The sequence below is a fragment of the Scyliorhinus canicula genome, chromosome 16 (genome assembly GCF_902713615.1).
Source record: "Scyliorhinus canicula chromosome 16, sScyCan1.1, whole genome shotgun sequence".
Lineage (NCBI taxonomy): Eukaryota > Metazoa > Chordata > Chondrichthyes > Carcharhiniformes > Scyliorhinidae > Scyliorhinus > Scyliorhinus canicula.
In genome coordinates this window covers 1,052,809-1,076,150 of record NC_052161.1, presented here as the reverse complement: position 1 = coordinate 1,076,150, position 23,342 = coordinate 1,052,809, and the positions used below count along the sequence as shown (strand labels likewise).

General features: G+C 50.4%; 1 protein-coding gene across 4 annotated transcripts in view; it reads right to left on the bottom strand.

Moving 5' to 3' along the window:
• Window positions 1-19,516, bottom strand: part of LOC119950933 (cytosolic purine 5'-nucleotidase) — a 108,258-nt gene extending 88,742 nt beyond the window's left edge. The window contains exons 1-2 of one of the 4 annotated variants that reach the window (XM_038773916.1): window positions 19,460-19,516; window positions 16,615-16,673 (exon numbers count right to left, since the gene is read on the bottom strand). The gene's annotated coding sequence lies outside the window, so the exon portion shown is untranslated. Of the gene's footprint in view, window positions 1-16,614; window positions 17,091-19,400 lie in introns of those variants that run through there. The other 3 variants (XM_038773915.1, XM_038773917.1, XM_038773914.1) reach the window with 3 other exon arrangements.
• Between the last annotated feature and the right edge of the window lie 3,826 nt (window positions 19,517-23,342).

The window sequence follows — 23,342 nt, the reverse complement described above, 5'->3', positions numbered from 1 at the left end:
GGGGAAACTATTGGAAACAGTCCTGAGAAACAAAATTAATCTGCATTTGGAGAGACAGGGATTAATTACGAGCAGTCAATATGGTTTTGTTCACGTCTGATCAACTTGATTGAAATTGAAGAGGTGACCAGGTTTGTCGATAAGGGTAATGTGTTTGACATGGTCTACTTGGACTTCAGCAAGGCCCCACATAGGAGACTTATAGCGAAGGTACGAGCCTATGTGATCCAAGGAAATTTGGCAAACTGGATCCAGAATTGGCTGAGTAGCAGGAAGCAGAGGATGATGGTCGAGGGGTGTTTTTTGACTGGAAGTCTGTGTCCAGTGGGGTCCCGCAGGGATCAGTGTTGGGGCCTTTTCTGTTTGTGGTTTATATAAATGATTCAGACATTAATGTAGGAGGGTTGATCAGTAAGTTTGCGGATGATACAAAAATTGGTGGGGTGGTAAATAGTGAGAAGAAGAGCCTTAGATTACAGGAGGATATCGACGGCTGGTCAGAGGCAAATGCAAATCAATCCAGATAAGTGCGAGGTGATGCACTTGGGCAGGGTAAACAAGACAAGGGAATACATGATAAACGGCAGAACCCTGGGAAGCACCGAGGATCAGAGGGACCTTGGTGTACACCCGTCCCTTAAGGTAGCAGAGCAGGTGGACACAGTGGTTAAGAAGGCATGAAATGAAAATCACTTGTCACAAGTAGGCTTCAAATGAAGTTACTGTGAAAAGCCCCTAGTCGCCACATTCCGGCGCCTGTTCTGGGAGTATGGTAAACTTGCCTTTATCAGCCAAGGCATAGAGTTTAAGAGCAGGGAGGTTATGCTGGAACTGTGTAAAACGTTGGTTAGGCCACAGCTTGAGTATTGTGTGCAGTTCTGGAATCCACATTATAGAAGGTATGTGATAGCACTGGAAAGGGTGCAGATGAGATTTACCAGGATGGTGTCTGGGCTGGAGAGTTTTAGTTATGAAGAGAGATTGGATACACTAGGGTTGTTTTCCTTGGAGCAGAGGAGATTGAGGGGGGACATGATTGAGATGTATGAAATTGTAAGGGGCGTGGATAGAATAGACAGGAAGAAATCTTTCCCCTTGGTAGTGGTATCAATGACAGGGGCATAGATTTAAGGTAAGGTGCAGGAGGTTTAGAGGGGCTGTGAGGAAAAACTTTTTCATCCAGAGGGTGGTGGGAGTCTGGAACTCGCTGCCAGAAAGGGTGGTGGCAGAGACCCTCATAACATTTAAGAAGTATTTAGAAATTCACTTGCAATGCTGAAGAGTACAGGACTGCGGGATCAGAATATTTAAGTGGTTTTTTTTGACCAGTGCAAACACAATGGGCTGAAGGGCCTTTTTGTGTCGTACACCTCTATGGCTATATGACATGTGGTCACCCAGGACACTGGAAGTGTTCCTGACTTCCCACACCACGCAGGAGGAGCTTTCCACATGGTTAAGCTATCCTGCCGTGACCTTCCATATATTACTCCCTTCAATTTTACTTCCTCTAGTTTAGGGTATATTAAGGACAGTAGAAATCACCAAGTCACTCTCCTTACTGAAGAAAGGTAGAAAAGGAAAGAATATCACCTATTCTCCGGGTCACTGAACTCCCACCGAAAGCTGCACTCTGGTGCAGACAAAAGGTAGTGCCCTAGGCCCAGCAATCTTTGGCTGCTTCATCAATGACTTTCCTTCCATCATAAGGTCAGAAATGGGGATGTTCACTGATGACTGCACAATGTTCAGCACCATTTCAGACACTGAAGGAGTCCATATCGAAATGCAGCAAGACCTGGACAATATCCAGGCTGACAAGTGGCAAGTAACATACGTGTCAGACAAGGGCCAGGAAATGACCATCTCCAACAAGAAAGAATGTAACCACTCTCCCTTAACATTCAATGGTTTTCCCATTACTGATTCCCCATTATCAACATTGACCAGAAACCGAACTGGATCAACCATATAAATACTGTGGCTACAAGGACAGGACAGAGGCTGGGAATCCTACGGTGAGTAACTCACCCCCTGACTCCCCAAAGCCTGACCATCACCTACAAGGCACAAGTCAGTAATGTAATGGAAAATTCTCCACATGCCTAGATGAGTCCAACTGCAACAAAACTCAAGAAGCTTAACACCATCCAAGACAGAGCAGCCGTTTGATTGGCACACCATCCACAAACATTCACTCCACCACCGACACAGGAGCAGCCGTGTGCACCATCTACAAAATGCACAGCAGGAACTCAACAAGGTTCCTTAGGCAGCACCTTCCAAACCTAAGGTAGCTACCATATAAAAGGATAAGGGCAGCTGACACATGGTAACACTAACACCTGGAAGCCATCCTCCATCCTGACTTGGAAATATAATCGCTGCTTCTTCACTGTTGCGGGGCCAAAATCCTGGAACTCCCACCCTACGAGCACCGTTGGTGTTCCACACCACCTAGAGTTTGGCAGCTCAAGTAGCAGCTCACCACCACCTCAAGGGCAATTAGGGACAGACATTAAAATTCTTGCCTAAACAGCAATACCTACACTCCATGAAAGAATAAAAGCATTTTGATGATTCTTAATCAATTATACAAAGCCAGGATTAACGTACAAATGGGGTATCGGGAGCAGTTCTGGACACTACAGCTGAGGAAAGCCTTAGAGGGAGTGCAATGTAGAATAACACTTGCACTCCAAAGGTTAAATTAGAAAGGACATAAATTAGGGATGTATTCTGTGGAATTTAAACGGTTAAAGGAACGATTTGATCAAAGTTTTCAAGTTATTAATGAGAACAGATGGGGCAGATAGAAATAGTTTCCTCCCACAGTCCAAACATGTGCAGTCTGGGTGGATTGGCCATGCTAAATTACCCCTTAGGGTGGAGTTGCAGGACTAGGGAGGATTTAGGTAGGGTGCTCTTTCGAAGGGTCGGTGCAGACTTGATGGGCTGAATGGCCTACTCTTGCACTGTAGGGATTCAACAAAATAAACTGTTTCCTCTGATTTAAGAGTCTTGGTCCAGGAAGCAGAGACTAAAAACACGCCACTCCGTGTGTAGCGAGTTCCCCATTCTCATCGCTCTCTGGGTAAAGGAGTTTGTCCTGAATCCTCCTTTTGTTTCATGAATGATTCTTTATGGTCCCTAATTTTCATTTTCCCCACGAGTGAAACTATCTTCTTTACAGTTACCCTGTCAAACCCTTTAATCACTTTAGAGATATCGGTGCTGATAGCCTTGGCCTTTCCTTTTCTAGAAAAAGATCTGTAGCTGCTGTAATGGATTCTGTCCACCCCATTTAGCCACATGTAGGTATTCCACATCCCGACAACACACGGTGTAGAAATTAATAAATAACTTGTTTTCCTGACCGCTCTGTTTGCTTTCTTATTGAGGAGACTGTTGCCTCCTCACTGACTAGTGGAAATATATTTCCCTGGTTTATCTAATGATGCCCTTTGTCCTTTGCTATCGAAAAGCTGCCCACGACTCACAGCTTGACAATGATCTGATAGCTGGGCCCACTTAATTCCGGTTTGCAGATTCCAGCTGGTGAAATTCTTTACCCCCTCCCTCACCCTGAATCTGCTACGGTTCACTGCAATATGATTCCACAGCTAGCAGCCATATTCCAATCCCCTCTCAGCACCATCAAGTGGCTGTTATTCCTGTTTAGGAACATCGGAACAAAAGGAGCTCCTCGAGCCCGATCAATGCTATCATGGCTGCTACCCTTTCCACATATCCCTGAATAATATGTTAATCAACCTCAGATTATTTTTAAAATTTAGAGTACCCAATTAATTTTTTCCAATTAAGGGGCAATTTAGTGTGACCAATCCACCTAACCTGCACATCTTTTGGGTTGTGGGGGTGAAACCCACGCAGACACGGGGAGAATGTGCAAACTTCTCACAGACAGTGACCCAGGGCTGGGATTCGAACCCGGGTCCTCAGCACCGTAGGCAGCAATGCTATCCACTGTACCCCCATGCTGCCCTACCAACCTCAGATTTAAAATTAATCATTAATCTAACTTTAAATGCCATTTGTGGAAGAGTTTTCAAACCTCTGACTATCCTGGTGCACAGAACTGTTTGCTCATTTCACTGCTGAAGATCCTGACAGTCTAGTCTCCACCTGCCACTCTGAGAAAGACCCATTTATTCATACGGTTTCCTGTCTGCAAACAATTCTCAATCCATGCCAATATATTACCCCCAATCCCACATGCTTTATTTTGTTCACTAACCTCTTATGTGGGACTTTATCAAAAGCTATCTGAAAATGCAAATACACCACATCCACAGGTTCACCCTTATCTATTTTACTAGCTACATCCCCAAAAATCCAGTTGGTTTGTTAAACATGATTTCCTTTCATAAATCCATGTGGACTTTGTCTAATCCCGTTGCTATTTTCAAAATGTCCTGTTTCACCTCCTTTATAGCAGTTTCCCTGCTACTGATGTTAGGCTAATCGGTCCGTAATCTCCCTCCCTCCTTTTTTTAATAGCAGGGCTACATTTGCCACTCTCCAGTCAAAGAATAAAGAAAATTACAGCACAGGAACAGGCCCTTCGGCCCTCCCAGCCTGCGCCGATCCAGATCCTTTATCTAAACCTGTCTCCTATTTTCCAAGGTCTACTTCCCTCTGTTGCCGTCTGCTGGGACTGTTCCAGAATTTGGGAAGATGACAACCAACACATTAGCTATTTCCATAGCCACCGCTTTTAGCACCCTGGGATTCACAGTCCCTGGGGGTTAATCAGGTTTCAGTCCCATTAATTTCACCAGCACTTTGTTTAGTAATACTACTTTTCTTCAATTCCTCCTTCTCACTAGACTCTTGATTCCTCTGCATTTCTGGAAAGTTATTGGAGTCTTCCTCCGTAAAGACAGAACTGATGTAGTTGTTGAATTGCTTTGCCATTTCCTGGTTCTCTATTATAAACTCTGATACCTGAACCAAATGTTTCACTAGGCAATTAGCCTCCTCTAAAATTCACTGCTAAAGCATGGGATTAAATCCAGAGTGAGACTCCCTCCACACTGACCCTATTAACACCCCAGGACGGAGTCAGGTACACCAGGACTAAAAGTTCCTGCAAATCAGAAAGCTCACATAAAAACAAGCATTGCAAAAACGGTTCACTTTTTTATATGAAATGAAAAATGCAAAATCGCTTATTGTCACGAGTAGGCTTCAATGAAGTTACTGTGAAAAGCCCCTAGTCGCCACATTCCGGCGCCTGTCCGGGGAGGCTGGTACTGGAATCAAACCGTGCTGCTGGCCTGCTTTAAAAGCCAGCAATTTAGCCAAGTGAGCTAAACCAGCCCATTTTCATCAATCGAAAATAACAGCACTCTGAAGAGCAAACTAAACATAGCTTTTGAGAGGGATGTCTTGTTCCAGGGGATATCTTGTTCCACAAATCAGTTGCAAACCCAGATGCTTTGTCAGGGGCCCCTGAATGGAAACCAAGTCACAGACGGCTTCACATTGTCACACATGCTTGGTTAAAAAGATAAACTAAAAGAGATGACAGAAACTAGGGTTTTATTCCCTGCAATTTAGACGATTAAGGGGTAATCTGATCAAAGGTTTCACGACATTAAGGAAAACAGATGGGCAAGATATTATTCCACTGGTCGGGGAGGCCAGGACGAGGGTAGAGTCAGAGCCAGACCTCTGATCTGATCATGAAACCAAGGAGGATCTTCCTTGAAGTAATGATTGTTGCACGGATAGCTTGGGGCAACAGGGATGAATTGGAACTAGTTATTTTTATTATTACTTTTTCAGAGTTACAAAGCCAGAGCTCAGAGTGTGGACAGGAGCAAACCCCTAATCCAGCTCCTTGCCTGCTCCAAAACCAATTCAAATTGAATCCAATTCATGGTCCCCACAAGACAGACATACCAGAGAGAGATCAAGAGGGTTCTGCTCTTGATTATCCAATTATCTACGCTGGAACACAGGTGCTGTACGAGGTCAGGATTTGACATCCCTATTATCCCAGCCTCATGGCTGAATAGCTTGTTGATACGCGTGTCTGCATTCTCGAATGTCATGGTTGGCCATCCAGGCCCAATACCCTGGGATACCTTAGGTGGGTAAAAACCCCAGAAATCAATAGCACCTTCAGAAAGTGGACAGCTTAGAGGAAACGGAAAGGACAAACATTGTGACCAGGTTTTTCCACATGTCGCATACTTTCTAAAAATAAACAACAAAAAAGGAAAGCGTTGCCGCAATTCCAAAATCTGGGTCATGAAATTCCACTCCTCGAAGCACAAGGACATTGGCAGTGTTCTCAATGACAAAGGAAATACAAGACAGGTCCTGTACAGACAGGCACATCGCACTGAGGTCCACACAAATTAGGATCAGGAGGCCACTCAGCCCCTCGAGCCTGCTCTCCCATTCAATAAGATCATTGGCTGATTGACTGTAACCTCAACCCCAGATTCCTGCCGACCACCGATAACCTTTCACCCCCTTGTTAAACAAGAATCTATCCAGTTCTGCCTTCAAAATATTCAGATTCTGCTTCCGCTGCCTTTTGAAGAAGAAAGTTCCAGAGACTCTCGACCCTCAGAAAATATTTCTCCTCACCTCTGTTTTAAATGAGCGACCCCTTATTTTTAAACAATGCCCCCCCTAGTTCTCGATTCTCCCACAAGGGGAAACATCCTCTCCACATCCATCCTGTCAATACCCCTCAGGATCTTAAAGGTTTCAATCAAGTCGCCTCTTACTCTAAACTCCAGTGGATATAAACCTAACCTCGCCAACCTTTGCTCATAAGATACCTGCCCACTCCTGAACTGCTTCTAATGTATTTACATCTTTCCTTAAATAAGGAGACAATACTCCAGATGATGTGGTTTCACCACTGCCCTGTACAACTGAAGCATAACCTCCCTACATTTATAATCAGTTCCCTTCCCAATAAACAATAACACTCCATTAGCTTTCCTAAAGACTTGTACCTGTAAACCAGCCTTTTGTGATCCATGCACCGGGACACCCAGATCCCTCTGCATCTCCGAGCTCTGCAATCTCTTACCAATTAGATAATAAGCTTCTCTTTTATTCTTCTTGCCAAAATGGCCAATTTCACATTTGTCCACATCCCCCCATTTGCCAGATTTGTGCCCATTCACTGAACCTGCCGATGTCCCTTTGTCGGCTCCTTACGTCCTCTTCACAATTTACTTTCCTCCATATCTTTGTGTCATCGGCAAATTTTGCAAAAATACCTTCAGCCCCTTCATTTTATGAATTGTGAAAGGTTTGAGACCCCAGCACTGATCCCTGTGGCACACCACTTCCTGCCAACCAGAAAGGGACCCATTTCTGCCAATTGTTTCCTGTTAGCCAGACAATCTTCAATCCATATCAATATGTTATCCCTTACAGCATGATCTTTTATTTTATGCAATAACCTATGCTGTGGCACCTTATCAAATGCCTTCTGGAAATCCATACATGGTACATTCACCAGTTCATCTTTATCCACAGCACATGTGACACCTTCAAAAGAACTCCAATAAACTAGTTAAACATGATTTACCTTTCACAAAATCATGTTGAATCGACCTGATTGTTTCAATGTTTCCAAGTGCCCTGCTATAACATCTTTAATAATGGCTTCTGGCAGTGGCAGGAGCGGTTCGAGGAGATGGAGAACCGGTCGAGGCGGAAAAATTTGCGGATTCTGGGCCTCACGGAGGGGCTGGAAGGGTCAGACCTGGGGGCCTATGTGGTCGTTTTGTTGAACTCGCTAATGGGAGCTGGGTCCTTCCAGGGGCCCCGGAGCTGGAGGGGGCCCACAGAATACTGGGCAGGAGGCCCAAACCGAATGAGCCGCCACGGGCGGTGCTGGTGCGGTTCCACCGGTTCGATGACCGAGAGTGCGTGCTTAGGTGGGCCCAGAAGGAGCGGAGCAGCAAGTGGGATCTACCAGGACTGGAGTGCGGAGGTGGCCAAGTGGAGGGCCGGGTACAACCGGATGAAGGCGGTGCTCCACAGAAAGAGTGTGAAGTTTGGCATGTTACAGCTGGCACATCTGTGGGTCACCTACAAGGACCGGCACTTTTATTTTGAGTCCCCGGAAGAGGCGTGGGCCTTTGTGTAGGCCGAGAAGTTGGACTCTGACTGAGGGTTGGGGGTTTGTAAAGAACTGTGTTAATTTTTGGTGGGAAGGGTCTCTGTTTTATGCTGTTTCAAGCTGGTTGTGTGTTGTTTCTAGAGTGGGTGGGGTGCTGTCTTTTTTTCCGGGGGCGGGGTCGGGCAGAGGGAAAGCGCGGGCTTTTCTTCTGTTTCCCGCGCTGAGGGTGGATGAGGGCGGGGTCGGAGCTGAGAAGCGCGGGCTTTTTTCCCGCGCAAGAGCAGCAGGGGGAGGAGGCGGGTCTGCTGATGGGTAGGAGCCCCACGTTGGGAGGGGTCGGAGGTGTGGCGGGAGCTGCCGGGGTCAGCAGAAGTTAGCTGGCTCACGGGAGTGCTTTGGTGGGAGTAACACGGCTGGGAGGGTCCCTAGCCGGGGGGGGGTTTGCCGCCGTGGGGAACGGGCCGAGCGAGAGGCACTGGCCTGGGGCGGGCAGGGAACGGGTTATGGCTAGTCGGCAGGGGAGGGGGGGGCAGGGAGCCCTCTGATCCGGCTGATAACTTGGAATGTGAGGGGGCTGAATGGGCCAGTCAAACGGGCCCAGGTGTTTACGCACCTGAAGAGGCTGAAGGCGGACGTGGCTATGCTCCAAGAGACGCACCTGAAGGTGGCGGACCAGGTTAGACTGAGGAAGGGCTGGGTAGGCCAGGTGTTTCATTCGGGGCTGGATGCAAAAAATCGGGGGGGTGGCGATTCTGGTGGGAAAAAGGGTGTCGTTTGAGGCGTCAAAGGTGGTGGCTGACAGTGGAGGGGGGTATGTGATGGTGAGCGGCAAGTTGCAGGGGGAGCGGGTGGTGCTGGTGAATGTCTATGCCCCAAATTGGGACGATGCGGTTTTAAGCGGCGCATGTTGGGCCGCATTCCGGATCTAGAGACGGGGGGCTTGATACTGGGGGGGGGGGGGGGGGGGGGGGGGTTTATGGACCAGATGGGAGGGATGGATCTGTGGAGGTTCGCGAGGCCGAGGGCCAGGGAGTATTCATTTTTTTCCCACGTACATAAAGCCTATTCCCGGATCGATTTTTTTTGTACTGAGCAGGGGGCTGATTTCAAGGGTGGAGGATGCCGAGTATTCGGCCATAGTCATTTCGGACCACGCCCCGCACTCGGTAGACCTTGGGCTGGGGGAGGAGAGGGACCAGCGCCCGCTCTGGCGCCTGGAGGTGGGACTGCTGGCGGATGAGAAGGTGAGCGGGTTCGGGGGTGTATCAAGAGGTACTTAGAGGCCAATGATAATGGGGAGGTCTGGGTGGGGACGGTTTGGGAAGCATTGAAGGCGGTGGTTAGAGGGGAGTTGATTTCCATCCGAGCCCATAGAGAGAGGGGAGAGCAAAGAGAGAGGGAGAGGTTGGTGGGGGAGATGGTGAAGGTGGACAGGAGATACGCGGAGGCTCCGGAGGAGGGACTGTTGAGGGAGCGACATAACCTTCAGGCCAGGTTCGACTTGCTGACCACCAGAAAGGCAGAAGCTCAGTGGAGGAAGGCACAGGGAGCGGTGTACGAACACGGGGAGAAGGCGAGTAGGATGCTGGCGCATCAGCTTCGTAAGCGTGACGCAGCCAGGGAGATTTGTGGAATGACGGATAGGGGAGGCAATGTGGTGCGAAGGGGGGGTGGACATTAATGGGGTCTTCAGGGACTTCTATGGGGAATTGTACCGGCCCGAGCCCCCGGTGGAGGCGGGGGGAATGGGGCGCTTTTTGGACAGGCTGAGATTTCCGAAGGTGGAGGAGGGACAGGTGGAGGGGCTGGGGGCGCCGATTGAGCTGAAGGACCTGGTCAAAGGGATAGGTAGCATGCAGTCGGGGAAGGCGCCGGGGCCGGATGGGTTTCTGGTCGAATTTTACAAAATGTATGCAGACCTGCTGGGCCCCCTGTTGGTTAGGACCCTTAACGAGGCAAGGGAGGGGGGGCGCTTTGCCCCCGACTATGTCACGGCGCTGATTTCCTTGATCCTTAAATGGGACAAGGACCCCCTGCAGTGTGGATCATATAGGCCTATCTCGTTGTTAAATGTGGATGCCAAGCTGTTGGCAAAGATCTTGACCACAAGGATAGAGAACTGTGTGCCGGGGGTCATTCATGAGGACCAGACGGGGTTTGTGAAGGGAAGGCAGCTGAACACCAATATACGTAGGCTTCTGAATGTTATCATGATGCCGGCGGTAGAAGGGGAGGCGGAGATAGTGGTAGCATTAAACGCGGAGAAGGCCTTTGATAGGGTTGAGTGGGGGTACTTGTGGGAGGTGCTGGAAAGGTTTGGGTTCGGGGAGGGGTTTGTCAGGTGGGTGAGGCTGTTATATGAGGCCCCGATGGCGAGCGTAGCCACGAATAGGAGGAGATCGGAGTACTTTCGGTTGTACCGGGGGACGAGACAGGGGTGTCCCCTGTCCCCCTTTCTCTTTGCGTTGGCAATTGAGCCCCTGGCCATGGCTTTGAGGGAGTCGAGGAATTGGAGGGGTCTGATGCGGGGTGGGGAGGAGCACCGAGTGTCATTATACGCAGATGACTTGTTGCTATATGTGGCGGACCCAGTGGGGGGAATGCCGGAGGTGATGACGATCCTTAGGGAATTTGGGGGCTTTTCTGGGTACAAGCTCAACCTGGGTAAGAGCGAGCTGTTCGTCGTGCACCCGGGGGATCAAGAGGAGTGGATTAGTAGGCTCCCAATGAAAAGGGCGGGGAGGAGCTTTCGGTACCTGGGAGTCCAGGTGGCTAGGAGCTGGGGGGCCCTTCACAAACTTAACCTCACTAGGCTGGTGGAGCAAATGGAGGAGGAGTTTAAAAGATGGGACATGAAGGGCAGCACGGTGGCCTAGTGGTTAGCACAACCGCCTCACGGCGCTGAGGTCCCAGGTTCGATCCCGGCTCTGGGTCACTGTCTGTGTGGAGTTTGCACATTCTCCCCGTGTCTGTGTGGGTTTCGCCCCCACAACCCAAAAATGTGCAGAGTAGGTGGATTGGCCACGCTAAATTGCCCCTTAATAGGAAAAAATAATTGGCTAATCTAAATTTATAAAAAAAAAGATGGGACATGTTGCCGCTGTCGGGCAGGGTATTATGTATTCTCATGTATTTTCTTGAATTTTGTTTAATTCCCTTTTCTTCCATGTACTGAATGATCTGTTGAGCTGCTTGCAGAAAAATACTTTTCACTGTACCTCGGTACATGTAACAATAAACAAATCCAATCCAATCCAATCCAATGCAGACCGTTAAGATGACGGTGCTCCCGAGGTTTTTGTTCCTGTTCCAGTGCCTCCCCATCCTTATCCCGAAGGCCTTTTTTAGGAGGGTCAATAGGAGTATTACGGGATTTGTATGGGCGCATGGGACTCCGAGGGTGAGAAGGGTGTTTTTGGAGCGGGGCAGGGATAGGGGGGGCTGGCGTTGCCCAAGCTCTGTGGGTACTATTGGGCGGCCAACGCAGCGATGGTGTGTAAGTGGGTAATGGACGGGGCACGGGCAGCATGGAAGAGGATGGAGATGGCGTCCTGCGTGGACACGAGCCTGGAGGCGCTGGTAACGGCGCCGTTGCCGCTCCCTCCAACGAGGTATACCACGAGCCCGGTGGTGGCGGCTACCCTCAAAATTTGGGGGCAATGGAGACGGCATAAGGGGAGGTGGGAGGCTCAATTGAGTCCCCAATACGGGGGAACCACCAGTTTGTTCCAGGGAGCATCGATGGTGGGTTTCTTGGCTGGCATAGGGTAGGTATTATGAGGTTGAGGGACCTGTTTGTGGATGGGAGGTTTGCGAGCCTGGGTGAGTTAGAGGGGAAGTTTGGGCTCCCCCCGGGGAACATGTTTAGGTACACGCAGGTTAGGGCGTTTGCCAGGCGGCAGGTGGAGCGGTTCCCTCTGCTGCCCCCACGTGGGGTACGGGACAGGGTGCTCTGGGGGGGGGGGGGGATTGTGGACGTGTACCACGTCATGCAGGAGGTGGATGAGGCTTCAGTGGGGGAGCTGAAGGGTAAATGGGAAGAGGAGCTTGGTGAGGAGATTGAGGAGGGGATGTGGGCGGATGCCCTGGAGAGAGTGAATTCCTCCTCTTTCTGTGCGAGGCTTAGCCTCATGCAGTTCAAGGTGCTGCACAGGGCCCACATGACCAGGACGAGGATGAGTAGGTTTTTCGGGGGCGAAGACAGGTGTGCTAGGTGCTCGGGGAGCCCAGCGAACCATGCCCATATGTTCTGGGCATGCCCAGCGCTGAGGGAATTTTGGAAGGGGGTAGCAAGGACGTTGTTGAGGGTGGTAGGATCCAGGGTCAAGCCAGGCTGGGGACTCGCAATTTTTGGGGTTGCAGTGGAGCCGGGAGTGCAGGAGGCGAAAGAGGCCGGTGTTCTGGCCTTTGCGTCCCTAGTAGCCCGGCGGAGGATTTTGCTTCAATGGAAGGATGCGAGGCCCCCAAGCGTGGAGGCCTGGATCAATGATATGGCGGGATTTATCAAATTAGAGAAGGTGAAATTTGCCCTGAGGAGATCAGTACAGGGGTTCTTTAGGTGGTGGCGGGGGGAATCTTAATAAAAATTATTTTTATTTTTTTTAATTAATGGCTTCTGGCATGACTAACTGGATTGTAGTTTCCTACTTTTTGTCTTGAACAAGTAGGAGGAACATTTCCACATTCCAGCTTCACTACTTCCTTACAGCCTCCTGAACAATTCTGTCCTCTTTTTGTTCAGATTGTGCAGACCATCCACTGCTAGTTTACAAACTTCTAGGGACTCATTCTGACTGAGCAGTTGCCTATTGTACAATCCGCCATTATGGAACTAAAAACAGAGAGATATAGAACAGGCTGCCAACATCACCCATTTTACACTAGCATAGAATCAAACATCTCCCTTGTGTTACAAATAGGACGTTAATAAAAATTGCCATTTTTGGGACAGTATCCTTTGGGCAGTATCTTTAATTTGGGGTAAAATGAAGGAATGAAAGGGGGTCATGTGACTGGTTCTGAGTTTTGCTGACTGTAAACAAATAACACACAGCACAAGCCCTCCAGCCTGCGCCGATCATGATGCCTGTCAACTAAAACCTTCTACACTTGCGGGGTCCGTATCTCTCTATTCCCATCCCATTCACGTATTTGTCAAGGCACCCCTTAAACGTCGCTATTGTAGCTACTTCCACCACTTCCCCCGGCAGCGCATTCCAGGCACTCAACACCCTTACTTGCCTTGCACATCTCTTCTTCCCCTCGCACCATAAACCTATGGACGGCACGGTAGCACAGTGGTTAGCACTGTTGCTTCACAGCTCCAGGATCCCAGGCTCGATTCTTGGCTTGGGTCACTATCTGTGTGGAGTCTGCACGTTCTCTCCGTGTCTGCGTGGGTTACCTCCCACAGTCCAAAGGTGTGCAAGTTTGGTGGATTGGCCATGCTAAATTGCCCTTATGGACCAAAAAGGTTAGATGGGGTCACTGGGTTACGAGGATAGGGTGGAGATGTGGGCTTAGATAGGGTGCTCCTTCCAGGGGCCGGTGCATACTCGATGGGCCGAATAGTCTCCTTCTACACTGTAAATTCTAGAGAGTCAGTCATCAAGTGGCGTTCTGGAGTGAGTTAACTGGATCTTTCTGGAGAGTTAGCAGAGTCTTGTCTCCTTCTTGCTGAAAGAATCAAAACTGAAATCAAACTCAAACCTTGGGACTTTGAAAAATATCCCACTAGAACAGGATCCAATCGGCACCTGTTACCGGGCAGAGCACACCCTTTTGGGCCTATCCATTGGCCACCAGCCAATCAATCAAACAGAGTCCCAGCCCATCTCTCGGTCACTGATGCTGGCCAGTCTGCAGCTTCTGGTTAAACCAGCACAGCCTTCTGGATTCTTCCTGCTTGTATTAAAGATACACACTGCTTGCCTTAAAGACACATGTCCATTAATCATCCATGGATCAAAAATGTAACGGCAAAAATTTAAGAAAAGTCAAATAAGGGGACAACAGGAAGGACCCTGACACAACTTCCCATGAAAGGATAACTAAATCTTTGGTCTGGTTCCAGGAGAATTGAATGTCTACTTAAGAGACAGTGTAGAGTGGGAGTTTCAGTCGCATTTTAAAGGGAAAGTTATTTCCGTAGTTTAAAGTATAAGCTATCTACTCAAGGTTGCATTTGGTTTGTTTGTTACAGTAAAAGTCTTAAAACATGAAGTCTTGTTACATCATGCCTTCAGCTATGTACTAGCAGTTCGAAATTCTTCTTCTCAGTCTCTACAGGCATCATAACACTTGAAGTAAAGGTCAGATAAATATTCTATAGCAGGCTGCTCAGCAAGAATTGCAGTAAAATACAGTGTGCAGTGCAAAGAGCTTGGGGGAAAACGCGGGGCAGGGCTCTGGGAGCAGAGAAAGAGGGCAGAGAGTAGAGCTCAGGGTGAAGGTAACCGGGTAAAGAGTTCAGGGAGAAGGGCAAAATGTTTGGGGTGGAGCTCAGGAGACATTGCGAAGGCAGACCACCTGCTTGACCTCCAGGAAGTGGGTTTGATGGGTCACTTAGAGGGCAGTTAAGAGTCAGGCATGTTCACATGAGAGTGGAGTTACATATCACCCAGACCAGGTCAGGAGTTCAGGTTTTCATCCCCGATGGACATTACCAAACCCTTTTGGGGTTTCATGGCAATGCAACAGCTTCATGGTCACCTCTCCGAGGCCAGCTTTCCATCTCAAGAATTTTAAAACCGAATTCAAATGTTGAAACAGTTGTTGAGACCTGAATTCACTTGCTATGGATTTATTACTCCAGGCCACTGACTCCAATAACATAGCCACAAATACCCCTTTTGATGGCATTGAGAACAGAATAACCTCAACACCATTTTGCACTCATACACCACAGAATTACGCTGCAAATTACCTACATTACAATATAATGAAAGAGCAGCACGGTGGCGCAGTGATTAGGAATGCTGCCTCACGGCACGAGGACCTGGGTTTGATCCCGGCCCCGGATCACTGTCCGTGTGGAGTTTGCACATTCTCCCCGTGTTTACGTGGGTCTCACCCCCACAAACCCAAAATGATGTGCAGGATAGGTAGATTGGCCATGCTAAATTGCCCGTTAATTGGAAAAAGAGAATTGGGTACTCTAAATTTAACCCAAAAAAATACAATATAATTAACAAAGAAAAAAATTGAATGCACCCTATAATTACGCATATGACACACACTTTATGTCTCTTTCATTAATCCCCGAGCTGCTAATTGTGCAATCTTGTGATGAAATGTTTATGGTGGTCTAATATAAATTCCTCTGTAAACCTCTCCCCTTCCTGTGCTGTGTGTTTTTGTGAACCCTTTCATTAACTGCCTCTATTGCACCTTGAAACTGGCAGTGGCCTTGCTGCAGTTTAAATTGATGCTTCATCACACTGTGCCAAAGTACACACACTCTTTATTGAACAGCCAGTCAGAAACTCTGCAATGCAGATCTACAACTGCGACTTGGATAACAGGAGCTAGCTCAGAGTGACTGGCCTCTGGGAACAAAGCTGCTCACAATCACCGAGATCAAAAACTCTCAGCCTGGGGAACCACAGATCCAAATTTATACCCTTCCTTTCCAACAGTCAGGCGAAGTCTCTACCATCCTGCTGTTTGGTTTCGACCCAAAATTCTCGAAAACTTGCTGGTTTTTGTATTAAAGTATTTAGTTTAGAGACTCAAAACTTTCAACCTGCCCCTTGAGAAATCGGGATTACCTTAAATTATTTAACAGTAATCTTCATCTCAGCCTCTATTTCCTCCAATGAATTTCTCAGACTTTATAGAGCTGTCGATGCTGGTTTGAGTCTAGATTCACAAGCGTCTACTGTCCTAGTGCACATTTTTCACCCGATACCCAGATCGTGACAGATGAATCATGCACCAGATTACCTACCACAGCACAGCCCAATTCTGTGCTCACCCAACATCCCCACTGGGCATTCTCTAAAGCAACGTCAGTCTTTTTCCACATCACCACTGCACAAACAGAAATTTATTGGAGGGGGAAGAACTTTGCAACATTCTGTAACCTATAGAAATCAAAGTTTTTTGTCAGCAGCATTCTTCATGTTAATTATCAGGTGTGGACATCATTAACAAAGCTGGCATTTATTGCCCATTGCCTTCGAGAAAGTAACAGGGCAGCTGAGAGTAGTTAACATGGAACTGTAGTAACATAGGGGCTGGATTTAGGAAGGACAGGTTTCCGGCCTGAAAGATCATCAATGAAGCAATTGGGTTGTTTTTTTTTACAATATGGAAGCTTCATGATCACTGCTCAGAGACCAACTTTTTCTTTAAACAGATTTCAAATTTGCAAACTGTCATACTGAGATTTGAATGATAATTCTATAGATTATTAATCCATGAACAGACCCTCATCACAATAGAATTTAAAAGTCAAAGCAAAGAGCGTACTCCAAATTCTTTCACCCTACCTGAATTCCAGCTGTGCATTAACTGAACCAGTGAGCCACTCCAAAATATTGTCCGTGATCTATAGAAATTAAAGTTTTTTGTCAGCAGCATTCTTCATGTCCAGTCCCAGATTTAGGATCAGGAGTTGGAACAGCTGCCAACTGCTTCCAAATGTTGCCACAATCTAACCCGAGAATCTCTGCAGGGAGGTGAATACAGATTTTATAAAAACGTTAAGGTGAGAGGGGCACAGGTGTGATCAAGTTACACAGGAGATTCATTCCCGGGCATCACTTTAATCACTCACTGAAGAGGGCAAGACAGAGAACAGTTAACAATGCATACAGGATTCTTTGTTGTACTAACAGAGGAATGGAGCACAGAGGCTGTATTGAACTTGTCTAAGACACCAGTTCGGCCTCAGCTGCAGTGTTCTGCAGGACCCAGAAATCAGCATTTTAGACAGGAATTACGCCATTGGCATGGGGGGTGGTCAGGAGAGAGAGCACGGGGGTGGGGGGGACAGGATTGGGAGTCAGTATTGAGGGGGGTGTCGGGGTTGGGAGGGGGGGGTGTCGGGGTTGGGAGGGGGGGGTGTCGGGGTTGGGAGGGGGGGGTGTGTCGGGGTTGGGAGGGGGGGGGGTGTGTCGGGGTTGGGAGGGGGGGGGGTGTGTCGGGGTTGGGAGGGGGGGGTTGGGAGGGGGGGGTGTGTCGGGGTTGGGAGGGGGGGGTGTGTCGGGGTTGGGAGGGGGGGGTGGTGTCGGGGTTGGGAGGGGGGGGTTGTGCGGGGTTGGGAGGGGGGGGTGTGTCGGGGTTGGGAGGGGGGGGTGTGTCGGGGTTGGGAGGGGGGGTGTGTCGGGGTTGGGAGGGGGGTGTGTCGGGGTTGGGAGGGGGGGGTGTGTCGGGGGTGGGAGGGGGGGTGTGTCGGGGTTGGGAGGGGGGGGTGTGTCGGGGTTGGGAGGGGGGGTGTGTCGGGGTTGGGAGGGGGGGTGTGTCGGGGTTGGGAGGGGGGGGGTGTGTAGGGGTTGGGAGGGGGGGGTGTGTCGGGGTTGGGAGGGGGGGTGTGTCGGGGTTGGGAGGGGGGGTGTGTCGGGGTTGGGAGGGGGGGTGTGTCGGGGTTGGGAGGGGGGGGTGTGTCGGGGTTGGGAGGGGGGGGGTTGTGTCGGGGTTGGGAGGGGGGGGGTGTGTCGGGGTTGGGAGGGGGGGGTGTGTCGGGGTTGAGGATGGTGTGTGTCGGGGTTGGGGGGGGGGGGTTTGTGTCGGGGTTGGGGGGGGGTGTGTCGGGGTTGGGAGGGGGGGGGTGTGTCGGGGTTGGGGGGGGGGGTGTGTCGGGGTTGGGAGGGGGGGGTGTGCCGGGGTTGGGAGGGGGGGGGTGTGCGGGGTTGGGAGGGGGGGGTGTCGGGGTTGGGAGGGGGGGTGTGTCGGGGTTGGGAGGGGGGGGGTGTGTCGGGGTTGGGAGGGGGGGGTGTGTGTCGGGGTTGGGAGGGGTGGGTTGTGTCGGGGTTGGGAGGGTGGTGTGTGTCGGGGTTGGGGGTGGTGTGTGTCGGGGTTGGGAGGGGGGGTGTGTCGGGGTTGGGAGGGGGGGTGTGTCGGGGTTGGGAGGGGGGGGTGTGTCGGGGTTGGGAGGGGGGGGTGTGTCGGGGTTGGGAGGGGGGATTGTGTTGGGGTTGGGAGGGGGGGTGTTGGGGTTGGGATGGGGGGTGTCGGGTTGGGAGGGGGGGGGTGTGTCGGGGTTGGGGGTGGGTGTCGGGGTTGGGAGGGGGGGGTGTCGGGGTTGGGAGGGGGGGTGTCGGGGTTGGGAGGGGGGGTGTCGGGGTTGGGAGGGGGGGTGTCGGGGTTGGGAGGGGGGGGTGTCGGGGTTGGGAGGGGGGGTGTCGGGGTTGGGAGGGGGGGTGTCGGGGTTGGGAGGGGGGGTGTCGGGGTTGGGAGGGGGGGTGGCTTGTCGGGGTTGGGAGGGGGGGGTTGTCGGGGTGGGAGGGGGGGTGTCGGGGTTGGGAGGTGGGGTCGGGGTTGGGAGGTGGGGTCGGGGTTGGGAGGTGGGGTTGGAGGGGGGGTCGGGGTGGAGGGGGGGGTCGGGGTGGAGGGGGGGGTCGGGGTGGAGGGGGGGGTCGGGGTGGAGGGGGGGGTCGGGGTGGAGGGGGGGGTCGGGGGTGGAGGGGGGGGTCGGGGTTGGGGGGGGTCAGGGTTGAGGGGGGGTCCGGGTGAGGGGGGGTCCGGGTTGAGGTGGGGTCGGGTGGGAGGTGGGTGTGGAGGGGGGGGTCGGGGTGGAGGGGGGGTCGGGGTGGAGGGGGGGGTCGGGTGGAGGGGGTGGGGTCGGGTGGAGGGGGGGTCGGGGTGGAGGGGGGGGTCGGGGTTGGGGGGGGGTCAGGATTGAGGGGGGGTCCGGGTTGAGGGGGGGTCGGGGTTGAGGGGAGGGGAGGGGGGGGGTGGGGTTGGGGGGGTAGAGAGAGGGTTGAAGAGGGTGAAGAGGGGGTTGAGGGGGGTGGAGAGGGGGTTGGGGAGGGTGCCGGGCTGGGAGGGGGGGGGGGTCGGGGTACGGGGTTGGGAGGGGGGGGGGTCGGGGGTACGGGGTTGGGGGGGGGGGTGTTGGGGTTGGGGGGGTGTCGGGGTTGGGGGGGGTGTCGGGGTTGGGGGGGGTGTCGGGCTGGGAGGGAGGGGGGGGGGGCGGGTCGGGCCCGAGCCTGGCGGGTGTCCCGGGCGACGACCCCGATACCCGGGATTTTCCCGCCTTCACCCCGCAGCAAACTGCGCGTGCGCCAACTACCCCCCCGCGCGCGCCCCCTCGTCACCCTGGCGACGCCCTTACCCAGTGACCCGTCACCCTAGTAACCAGTCTGACCCGGGAACCAACTTGTCCCGACTCACCCGCTCGCGCTCCGGAAAGCCCGCTGGGCAGAGCCAGTGCGCAGGCGCCAGCCTGGGGGCGTGTCTATGCTGACGTCACCAGCACCCAGCCTGAGACCGAGGACTTAAAGACATAGGCCCCCTTTCCCCATGAGAGCTTAAAGACACAGGCCTACTTTCAGCGATGTGGATTTAAGGACAAAGACCCCCTTTCTTCGATGAGGGTATCAAGACACAGAGCCTCTTTCCCGATGAGGATTTAAAGGCACAGGCCCCCTTTCCCCAATACATAGGGCAGCACGGTACCATGGTGGTTAGCATAAATGCTTCACAGCTCCAGGGACCCAGGTTCGATTCCCGGCTGGGTCACTGTCTGTGCGGAGTCTGCACGTCCTCCCCGTGTGTGCGTGGGTTTCCTCCGGGTGCTCCGGTTTCCTCCCACAGTCCAAAGATGTGCGGGTTAGGTGGATTGGCCATGCTAAATTGCCCGTAGTGTCCTAAAAAGTAAGGTTAAGGGGGGGGTTGTTGGGTTACGGGTATAGGGTGGATACGTGGGTTTGAGTAGGGTGATTATTGCTCGGCACAACATCGGGGGCCGAAGGGCCTGTTCTGTGCTGTACTATTCTATGTTCCATAGATACATAGAAGATAGGAGCAGGAGGAGGCCTTTTGGCCCTTCGAGCCTGCTCCGCCATTCATCACAATCATGGCTGATCATCCAACTCAATAGCCTAATCCTGCTTTCTCCCCATAGCCTTTGAAACATTCTCCCCAAGTGCTACATCCAGCTGCCTCTTGAATATATTCAATGTTTTAGCATCAACTACTTCCTGTGGCAATGAATTCCACAGACTCACCACTCTTTTTGTGAAGAAGTCTCTCCTTATCTCTGTCCGAAATCGTTTACCCTGAATCCTCAGGCTGTGACCACTGGTTCTGGACACACCCACCATTGGGAACATCTTCCCTGCATCTACCCTGTCTAGTCCTGTTAGAATTTTATACGTCACTATGAGATCTCCCCTCATTCTTCTGAACTCCAGCGAGAACAATCCCAACCTAGTCAATCTCTCCTCATACGACAGTCCCGCCATCCCTGGAATCAGTCTGGTAAACCTTCGCTGCTCTCCCTCGAGAGCAAGAACATCCTTCCTCAGCGAAGGAGACCAAAACTGCCCACAATACTCCAAGTGTGGCCTCACCAAGTCCCTGTACAATTGCAGCAACACATCCCTGCTTCTATACTTGAAACCTCTCGCAATGAAGGCCAACATACCATTAGCCTTCTTTACCGCCTGCTGCACCTGCATGTTTAACTTCAGCAAATAGTACACAAGGAAACCCAGGTCCCGCTGCACACTCCCCTCTCCCAATTTACAACCATTCAGGTAGTAATCAGCCTTCCTGTTTTTGCTTCCAAAGTGAATAACCTCACACTGATCCAAATTATACTGCATCTGCCATTGGTTTGCCCACTCGCCCAACCTGTCCAGATCATACTGTAGGATCCCTGCATCCTCGTCACAATTCACCCTCCCACCTAATTTGAGATCATCTGCAAACTTTGAGATGTTATATTTTGTTCCCTCATCCAAATCATTAATATATATATATTGTGAATAGCTGGGGTCCCAGCACCGATCCCTGTGGTACCCCACTTGTTACTGCCTGCCAATGTGAAAAGGACCCTTAATCCCTACTGTTTGTTTCCTCTCTGCCAACCAGTTTTCTATCCACCTCAATACATTTCCACCAATCCCACTCACTTTAATTTTGCACAATTATAGAACATAGAACAGTACAGCACAGAACAGGCCCTTCGGCCCTCAATGTTGTGCCGAGCAATGATCACCCTACTCAAACCCACGTATCCATCCTATACCCGTAACCCAACAACCCTCCCACAAAGTGGGGCTTTGTCAAACGCCTTCTGAAAGTCCAAATATACCACATCGACTGGCTCCCCCTTGTCGACTGTGCTGGTTACATTTTCAAAGAATTCCAACAAATTTGTCAATCATGATTTTCCCTTCATAAATCCATGCTGACTCTGACTGATCCTGCCACTGCTTTCTCAATGTTCCGCTATAAAGTCCTTGATAATGGATTCAAGCATTTTCCCCACTACCGATGTTAGGCTTACTGGTCTGTAATTCCCTGCTTTCTCTCTACCTCACTTTTTGAATATTGGAGTGAGCTCCTCTCCAATCTGCAGGGACAATTCCAGAGTCTGTAGAATCCCGGAAGGTGACCACCAATGTATCCACTATTTCCAGAGCCACCTCCTTAAGCACTCTGGGATGCAGATTCTCAGGCCCTGGGGATTTATCCGCTTTCAATCCCAACAGTTTTCCCAGCACCATTTCTCTACTAATTTTGATCTCCCTCAGTTCTTCCCTCTCATTAAACCTGTCATTGTCCATCATTTCTGGGATCTGATTTGTGTCTTCATTTGTGAAGACAAAACCAAAGTATGTAGTTAATTACTCAGCCATGTCTTTATCCCTTATTATGCATTCCCCTGTTTCTGTCTGTAGGGGGCCTACATTTCTCTTTACCAATCTCTTTCTCTTCACATATCTGTAGAAACTCTTAGTATCAGTCTTTATGTTCCCTGCAAGCTTCCTTTCATACTGTACTTTCCCCTTCTTAATCAATCCCTTCATTGCTAAATTCTAAACTGTGCCCAATCCGAAGACCTATTATTTTTCTTGGCCAATCTGTATGCTTCTTTCTTGTACAGGACACTATTTCTAATTTCCTTTGAAAGCCATGGATTGGCCCTCTTACCCCCTTTGCTTTTGTGCCAGACAGGAATGAACAGTTGCTGTAGTTCCTCCATGCATTCCGTGAATGTTTGCCATTGTCTATCCACTGTCATCCCTTTAAGTAACTACTTCACTCTCCATCTTGATAAAAAATTCTATCATATTATGGTCGCTCATTCCTTAGGGGTCACATACAGCCAGATTGGCAATGATTCCCTTCTCATTACACAGTACCCAGTCTAAGATGGCCTGCTCTCTAGTTGGTTCCTCCACATATTGGTCAAGAAAACCATCCCGTATACACTCCAGGAATTCCTCCTCTACGGCATTGTGGCTAATTTTATTTGCCCAATCTACGTGAAGATTAAAATCACCCATGATCACCGATATTCCCTTATTAAATGCATCTCTAATTTCTTGTTTAATGCCATTCCCAACCTCACCAGTGCAGTTTGGGGGCCTATATGTGACACCCACTAATATTTTTTGTCCCTTGGTATTTCTCAGCTCTACCCATACAGATTCCACATTGTCAGAGCTAATATCCTTTCTCACTATTGTGTTAATTTCCTCTTTAACCAGCAGTCCCACGCCACCACCTTTTCTTCTACGCCTGTCCTTCCTAAATATTGAGAACCCTGGGACATTCAGTTCCCATCTCTGGTTACCCTGTGGCCATGTCTCCGTAATCCCAATTATATCAAACCCATTTATATCTATCTGCACGATTAGTTCATCCACTTTATTGCAAATGCTCCGTGCATTAAGGCACAGAACCTTTAAGTTTGTCTTTTTCACAATGCTTGTCTTGCTCCCAATATTTTTCTCTACTGCCCTGTTTGAATTTTGTCCTTGGTTTCTCCACCTATCACTTTTCTCATTCACTTTTCTATCTTTTGCTTTGTCCTTGCTCCCTCTTTCTCAGACTCCTTGCGTAGGTTCCCACCCCCCCCTATTAGTTTAAACACTCCCCAACCGCTCGAGCAAATAGCCCCCCTAGGACATCAGTTCCAGTCCTGCCCAGGTGTAACCCGTCCAGTTTGTACAGGTCCCACCTCCCCCAGAACCGGTCCCAATGCCCCAGGAATCTGAAACCCTTCCCCTGACAACATCCCTTCAGCCACGTATTAATCCTA